The sequence below is a fragment of the Helianthus annuus genome, chromosome 10, assembly GCF_002127325.2.
Source record: "Helianthus annuus cultivar XRQ/B chromosome 10, HanXRQr2.0-SUNRISE, whole genome shotgun sequence".
Taxonomy (NCBI): domain Eukaryota; kingdom Viridiplantae; phylum Streptophyta; class Magnoliopsida; order Asterales; family Asteraceae; genus Helianthus; species Helianthus annuus.
The window spans coordinates 94,827,084-94,835,685 of record NC_035442.2 but is presented as its reverse complement, the minus strand read 5'-3'; the positions used below and the strand labels follow the sequence as shown (position 1 = coordinate 94,835,685).

At 35.3% G+C, this 8,602-nt stretch overlaps 1 long non-coding RNA gene across 5 annotated transcripts; it reads right to left on the bottom strand.

Moving 5' to 3' along the window:
• Positions 1 to 3,280: 3,280 nt before the first annotated feature.
• Positions 3,281 to 5,720, bottom strand: LOC110882163. Of its 5 annotated transcripts, XR_004869190.1 has the most exons (8): positions 5,427 to 5,720; positions 5,080 to 5,152; positions 4,478 to 4,573; positions 4,182 to 4,345; positions 4,007 to 4,061; positions 3,810 to 3,908; positions 3,597 to 3,679; positions 3,281 to 3,467 (listed from the first exon to the last, which is right to left on the bottom strand). It is a non-coding gene; the product is annotated as an uncharacterized LOC110882163 (long non-coding RNA). The 5 variants fall into 5 exon arrangements; XR_004869189.1 differs by having other exon boundaries at positions 3,810 to 4,061; positions 4,182 to 4,355; XR_002560007.2 differs by having other exon boundaries at positions 3,810 to 4,061.
• Between the last annotated feature and the right edge of the window lie 2,882 nt (positions 5,721 to 8,602).

Here is an 8,602-nt window from a genome sequence, read left to right as displayed (position 1 = left end):
TATGGATGCCGGCTAAGATGCTTAACGACCCGGCGTTAAGGGATGGGATGGGATGATAAACCGGTAACCAGTTATCAATTTCATTCAGTAGTGGATCCAATATCTTTAGTAACTGGAGTTAGAATGGTCGGGTCAAAAAAATTACATTATGCATACAGGGTGGGTGTCTTTGCTTCAAATCTGACGAAGGTTGATTAAGCAATTCAGTAAGTTCATCATGTAATGAGTATGAACATGATTACATGAACTATTTTCAACAAGTGTCCTACTGACTTTAGTTTAGACGAATAGGTCCACTACTATTTTGGTACTTAGGTGGGAGGTTAATTAAGCCCACTCATGAGTCATAAAATAAAACTTAATGTTAGTTTATATAGTAGTTGACACTTCAAGCACCACAACGTGTCAGAGGCACGTTCAGATCAAGCTCGCCTCTAGGTGGAAGAGAGAGGTTAGTGAGAAAGCCTGCAAGCGCGGATGAAATTTTGGACGAGTTGTGAGGGGATGTGCGTTCGTTCGATTTAGTGATGTAAGGTGGGTTCGTCCGGCACTGTGGGTGCTCTTTGTTATTGAAGTCATAATTCCAATCCCCAAAAAAAGACATAACCAATGTTAGGGGCTATCGGTGCTATAGCACTGCTATAGCGCTTAGCGGACATATGAACCCATAGCAGTCCAAATAGCGGTCCCTTATAGCACTCCCGTTATTAGCGGTGCTAAATCCCGCTATTCGACCGATATTTTGAAACCTGCATAGAGGTCGTAGCACCGCTTTTAACGGTTTTTCTTATTTCAACCTAAAAGTAAGGTAAACCCCAAAAGTAAAGGCTCAAACCCAAAATTAAACCTAAATTAAGACCAAAAGTCTTCATTCTCGCTGGTTCTTCGTCAGTTCATCATTCAACAAAATTAAACCCAAATCTCTAAATCGCTGGATTTCCTCAGTTCATTTTTGGATTTTGATATTACGACTACTATTTTGCATGATAATATGATATTATATATTTATATACATATAAATACATAAAATATGCATGATATAAAAATTATCGCTATAACACTGCTATACCACCGCTATAACCTATATATCATATAGCGTACCTTGACCGCGGCTATTTGATTTGGACCGTTATAACCGCATAGGTTAGGGGTAGACATCATTTTCTTTTTTGGCCATTTATGATTATGTGAGGGGAAAATACAAAGCTATATATCAGATCTTGAATATCCTTATTAATTAGAGTAAAACTTCTGTTTTGTTTTATGTGGTTTGGTCACTTTAACGGTTTTGCCTCAAACCTTTCAAAATAGTCATTTTACTCCCTGATCTATAAAGTTTATCTCTGTTTCACTCCCCGCCCCTAACGCCATCCAATTCAACTATTAAATCATGGTCACATATCCCTCACATGAGGGGCATTTTAGTCTTTTCCCAGTTAAACTTATTAATTTCCCTATTTAATTTTCACACACTTTCTCTCTTTCCACCATTCCTCACACCTTCATCATCCCCAATTTTCAAACCCTAATTTTCTGTTAACAAATTTAGAATTCTATATTCTATATCAAGAATAAATCTGATTCTTTTTTTCTTAAAAATGTTTTCCTCCAAAAATCAAATTCTAACTTTTTCTTTTAAACCGTCTGATAAGTAAATTCCAAAAGTTGCCTAATCTCGATTTCCTTTAGGTATTATTTTATTTCCTTTTCCTTAAAACATATATTTTCTTTTGAATATAGAGCATTAAAAACAGAAATTGTAATTTTTAAAGGATAAGATCTAAGTGACCTTTTATTCTTCCAGTTTGACCTTTTGTTTTGATAGAATGGTTCTGACTTCCGATATAATGCCAACAGCCGACACGGTTTCTTCAAATATTTTCCAGTTTTTTATTCCAACAAAAGTTTGATTTCGATGTATTCTGACTAAAACGTAATACTGCATTTATTTTCGTTCTTAGTTTCCCGCCACAGGATGTTTCGCTGCTCTATTCTTCGCTTTTTTAATCGAAAAAGTTGATTCTGATATTTTTCTTAAAAAACTGATGAACAATGATGATGTTTCCTTAGCAATTAATAAGTTAACAAATTCACTGTTATACTTTAACAAGAGTGACAAAGTGGTAAATACTAGGGTTAGGATTTAAGAATTGGGGACGAATCTGGAACTGCATAACTAATCACGGATCAACTGAATAATTAATCACGGATCTGAATTGCTTGCTGATTATCAAGGTTGGAACGGATCCAGTAGATTATTCGTGGATCTGGGAATTGAAGGTTATCACGGATCTGGATTTAGAAGTCCAAGATGTCACATACGAGGTTGGAGATCCACAAGCACAATGGAAGTCTGCCATGGAAGTTAGGGTTTTGAATGTGATGGAGAAGAAAATGAAATGGGGAAGCAGATAATGGGTTGTTAGGGTTTTAAATGTGATTCATTAATCAGGGTTGGAAAAAGACATAATTGCCCCTCAGGTGTTTTGCACGTGACATGCTTTAACTGCTTAAATGGATGACGTTAAGGGGCGGGGAGCAAAATCATGAAGGCCTTCAAAGATCAGGGAGTAAAATGGCTATTTTGAGAGGTTTGGGGCAAAACCGTTAAAGTGAACAAACCACAGGGAGCAAAACAGAAGTTTACTCTATTAATTATGAATATGTTGTGCACATTTTCATGATGTGTATTGCTTATGTAATGGAATGTGTGAGATTGATGTTTACCTCATTCCAAGCACTTGTGCATGGTTTCGTCATTGTTCTTAATTTAATTATAAATGTGTTAAAAAGATTATGAGTAGTGGTGAGTATGTGGTTTGGTTTTTTTGACATGTGGCGTTCACGTTAGCAAGGTCTGGAAATTTAGTAAAATGGAGTAGTTACAAAAAAAAATGCCATTCAGTGGCATACAAAAAGTGCCACAAAAACCCATATAGTGTCACTAAAGACCATTAAAGTAATGAGCGGCACACAAAAGGTGCCACTAGAAGTTGTGACACTAAAGCCTTTTAGTGGCACTTTTTTGGAATGCCGCTACAAACTTTTAGGCTTTTAGTGGCACTTTTTTTGCCACAATAAATAGAAGGCATTTGTAGCATAAATTTTGTGCCGGTAAAAACTATTTGTAGTAAAACATCTATTCTACTTTTATTGCCACATCATTTTTGCCACTAAAAATTACATACAAATTAACTCCTATACACGTTTGTCATATTAATCTTTATCAACTGAAATAATTATTTATTTACAATGTAAAAAAAAATAAAGCTGTAAAATGTGGAAATCATAATATCATCACTTCAATTAAAATTTTAATCCACTTCCAAACATATTCCAAACGTTTGCTAACAAACATCTAATAAGTGTTAATATCATACATATGAAGCACAAAACTAACAAGCAAAATCGACAATCTTGTACTCTTGTCGGTCTTGCCGCTACAATGCAAGGGCATGCCACAAAACCTGCATCAATGGTGATGTCATAAGCAATTGAGGCCCACTGTAACCAAATTCATGAGATATACTATGCAAGGTGAATTGAGGATTGTAATTAACGAACTTCGTGCGCGCTTTAAACTTTGGGCTTCGTACCTTTGGGTGTGTGTCATTCTATGAAGGCTATGATGAATTACTAAATCTGTAATCGAAGCCTTTTTTCTACATTCATGTAAAACCTAGAGATAGAATATAAATTTTAAGTACCAGTACCGTAACGGGTCAAACCAACACTAACCAAATAACATCAGTACTAGTATCGGTTAAGAGGTGCAAAAAAAAAAAAAAAAAATCAAAACTGACCCATACCCGGTAGGAATACCCCAAACCAAGCTTTTTCATAACCGAGCATAGAACCGACTCTACCCATAAGGTAGGCATTTCAATACAAAAAACCATACCCGATACCTGAAAATCGGCTCAGTTCAATGCCCGAAAATCCTAATTTAAGTAAAAAAAAAAAAACAAGCACTTAACGTTCAAAGTGGAACAATTCCACAACATACCGATTTGTATTGCTTCTTGCTTCATGTTCTATGTCATCAACTTCCAAGAGAGTAACTGAAGATAACAAACAATACTTATAGGTATAATGACAACATAACAAAGCATCATGTATTGCAAGATTCTCTATTGTTATTCGAAATCAACCCCAATATACATAAAAACAAAAGCACTTACGACTTCACTTGTCATTATTTCTATGGTTGGTCAACTATAAACCAATGGCAAAAGAACACACTTGAGCATGAAGGTCATACAAGATCATATCCTGAATCAGCAAGCAGAACATCAACATGATACCAACTTGCTTCTGTTGAGATCGGCTCGGCTTGTTTGCACCCCTAATTATTACTAATTTGAAATTAGAATTGAAACCTTTTAATACACAAAACAAGTCATGTTTAAGTCGCCATTTCAAGCTGCCAACCCAGAACCCTTAATTCTCCAATGGACAACCATATTGAAAAACAAACCTGGTGTCCATGCCTTTTGGTAGTCATATTTGACCGACGTGAATTGCTCAAACCTTGATATATAGGAATTCTTCTTCTTTTAGGTGTAGGTGTTTCCTACAACAAAATTACAACATGACATGTGAAAGAGAAAAACAAGAGATTTGGTAGAGAAACTAAACACGCTGAACCAGCATATACAAAAAAGCACTCCAAGAAGGGAAGAGCAAGTATGCCAGAGAGTTTCTATGTAGAAAACACAAGAAACTCAACATTGTTTGAGTTGAACAAAAGTCTACTACAGTTCTAACATTACCAATAAGATCAAGTAAAAGATGAGAAATATAGCATGTAATCAAAAATACAATACTAATTCATAAAACATTTTATATACGAATTATTGTGCATCAATTGTTTTAACATATCAAGCCCAAACTTACATTCCATTCAATAACACATTTTTTCTAAAACCACTATACAACGTACATCACATGGATAAAAGGTCTTATGGTTCACTCAAATCATAAACAAAAAGATGAAGTATATATATAACTTCCACTCGATAGCAATAAACTACAATCTACAAATACAAAAACATAACAAACAAAGGAGTAAATTAGTACCCCAAATACGAAGTCATTCTTTACGTAAGCAGTGAATGCCCCAAAGTCCGCCCTAAACGCGTTGTTTCATCCTCTGAAAAACCAAAATGACTTATAAATATACAAAACATATAAAAAATTGAACACCAATTTGGTGAATAAATTCAGTTCAATTCAACAGAAAAGAGATTATAACTACAAATTCCAAAGATTCATTATTTCTACTTCTAAGGTTGCATAAAAGAATCTGAAATTTTTGCCAGATAACCATTTATTTAGTAAAACAAGTGAAATAGAAGTTATTTTGGTTGATGCATTTCATCGAGCAATTGGCATGCACCTCAAACTTTTCACTTGTACAAACTTACAAGAGAGATCGGTTGGAACGTGACGTCGGTTATTGTAATCGAAGTAATCCAGGGGAACCGATTGATAGTGTAGGACGGCTGCAAACCGTTGTGATGAAGAATACGAGATAGGTTTCGGCGGGCAGAATCACACGCCAAAAGGCCTATTGGAGATGTGCGATGGTCAAATGACAGAAACACGAAGGCGATTTGAGGGGAGGGTGATTCGTTTTTTAGGTGAGAGTGAGGCTCAGTAGGGAGAAGGTAACCGTTTTAGGTTAAAGAAAGTGGCAGGAAGGAGATAAATTCTTTTCATCAGTAAAGTTTTTGAAAACCTTTTAAAAACTATAGAGTCGTATAACATAATTTAGCTTTAATTAAAACATAGTATATTTATTATAAAATAATACATAATTTGTTATTGTATTATAAAAATAATGATGATGTTTTTAAATGGTTAATAGCAAAACATAAAAAAAAAAACATTTTAGAGGGAAAATTAATACATTGGGAGGGAACAAAGTATTATAGAAATTTTATTAAAGGCTTAGGAGGGAAATAGGAAAAAAAAATTAAAACAAATGCTCCAAAGTTTTAGTGGCATATGCAAACTGTCATTAAAACCTATTGAAAATTTTAGTGGCATACTGAAAGTGCCATTAAAAATTAACTTAGTGGCATAAAGACTAAGTGCCACTAGACGGGTATGCTAATCAAATGTGACATACATAAACTGCCATTAATAACCTAAATTAGTGGCACAAAGGCTAAATGCCATTAAAAATGTGTGCCATTAAATGGCTTTTTTTTTTTGTAGTGAAGGTTCACACGTGGTAAAAAATGCTCATACACTAAAAGTTCTCGTACGTGTCTAGTCTTCATCCGTGCAATAGTTCATACGTGCAATATGCTTCATACGTGTATAAGTGTCTTCATTCGTGTCTAGTGTCTCATACGCACAAACGGTTCATACGTGTAATGTATCTATTGATGTAAGTTTGATAAATTTTTCTGATTTATGATTTGTATCATTGTGCAGATGGTGAAAAGAGAGAAGGATAAGGATCATGATCTGAAACATAACATATGTGCTCTATTAGATGAAACTTTGGAAAAAGCAAAGCCGTTTGCGCCGATAATGCCTTTCTTGAAGGAGTCAAGAATCTTCAAGGCAATTACAATACTATGTGCACCACACGAGAAGATCATTAGAGAGTTCTGGACAAATGCTAGTTTAGTTGGTGCAGAATTGCATTCAGTGGTGCAGAAGAAACAGATTATCATAACAGAAGATTTAATACGAGAAGACCTAGAATTTAAAGATGGCACTACTGATCAAGAATTACTAAATGAAAAACAAGTCAAGGGATAACATTACGAGTTATGCAAAGAGTTGATTGCCAAAACCATACAAGTTTTTAATATGTGGTAGGGATGTGCTTGGGGCATCACAAAGGTGGATACATGGCGACAAATTACCAAATGAGCGCGATTGCTGCATTGATGTTAAATTTGAAATTCAATTTTTCAAAGATGATCTTCGATAACATGATAAACAATCTGGGGGACAAGAAGTGGTTGATGTATCCGAGATTCTTGTAGATCCTGATTGATTCTCAAGTGTTTGATCTTGATAAAGATGCTGAAGATATTATGCAATTTGAGCACATGAATAGTTCAACATTTGAATGTTTAGGTGCTTATCGAGGCAGAAAAACATTTCCCATGTTTAGAGGGTTATTTGGTGTACCAAACAAGATAGATTATGCTAACTAGAGACAGGGAAATGGAGACATGAAAATAGTGATTCGGAGGGTGAAGCTGCGAATGAAATAGAAAAAATGAAGAAATTCAACTATTCTCGAAGCAAGTGTATTAAGAAAGAAGAAGTTGGTGAAGGAGAGAGTTCAAAGCCGAAACATAAACTTGCTCGTGCAAAGAAAGTTATAGATGTAGATGAGCCAGTGGTTGAAGAAGAAGTAGTAGTGTCAGCTACTTCTAGATAAGGAGAAGGATGACAAGAAAATAGACGATGAAGCTACTGAATTTGAACCTAATTTTCATAACGAAATAGAGTTGGCTAGGAAGAGGAAGGTTGAGACAGAGAAAGAGAAAGATGAATATTTTTTCCAGAGATTCTGATTAAAAAACTGAAAACTGTAGGTCGTAAGAAAAACAAGTCAAAGCCGAATTTCAAAACAATTGGTACACCTGAATTGAAGAGACGAAGCACTTCGAGTTTAAAGCTTGTTGACGACCCTGAAATTGATGAATCTGTCAAGGACAAACCGACTGAAGAAGTGCCCGTTATAGTGAAGAAGGGAATTCCGATCGCAGAGGAAAACTGTTGATATTAGAACGATGGGGAGCATACATATTAAGACACCAGTCTCTGAACCGTCTCAACATATGCCAAAGAAAGCACCAACACTGAGACAACAATCAACTACTAGGCTTGATGATCTGGGTTTGGGATATGGTTTCTTTAATGGGCCAAACAGTGAGAGGATAGTGGAGTTGGAGAAACAGATTGAGATGTTGAATGTTGAATGTTAAAGTTGAAAGCCCGGTGGAGGAAAATGAGAAGCTGAGAGCTGAATTTGTATTGTATTGCTGAAAGCTCAAAGTGAACAGTAGTAGAGTTAGATTGATTTTAATTCAAAGAGAAGGGGTCAGTATGTGAGTTTGTTGATCAAATATCGGAATTATTTCAAGTTGCTGGAAAATAAACTTCCAATAAATCTCAATGATGAAGTTGAACTGATGAAGAATTTAGAGAAAGAGACGATGTTAGAGGCTGAAGGTGCAAAAATGAAAGCTGAAGGTAAAAGGTCGTTTGATATGCCTGTGTTTGTTGAAGAGTTTCAAACAGAAAAGATACCAGAAGTAGAGGTTGTGAAAACATCTGAAGTAGAGATGGTGAAGGCATCTAAAGTTGTTAATGAGCCTCTGATTGTTGTTATACATGAGGCAAAGTTTATTTAAGAACAAAATGTTTCTATGAGAGAAGCTGAAACAGAAAAGCCAACTGAATCAAAAGTTATATATGGACCGAAGAACAAACCACAAGAGGATGTGAATGATGAGCAAGAAGACGAAGGGAAAGTGGATTATGAAGGTTATGATAATGATATGATGATGATGATGATGATAACAATGATTAGGGTGGAGCAGGTATTACAATTACTGAAGCAACA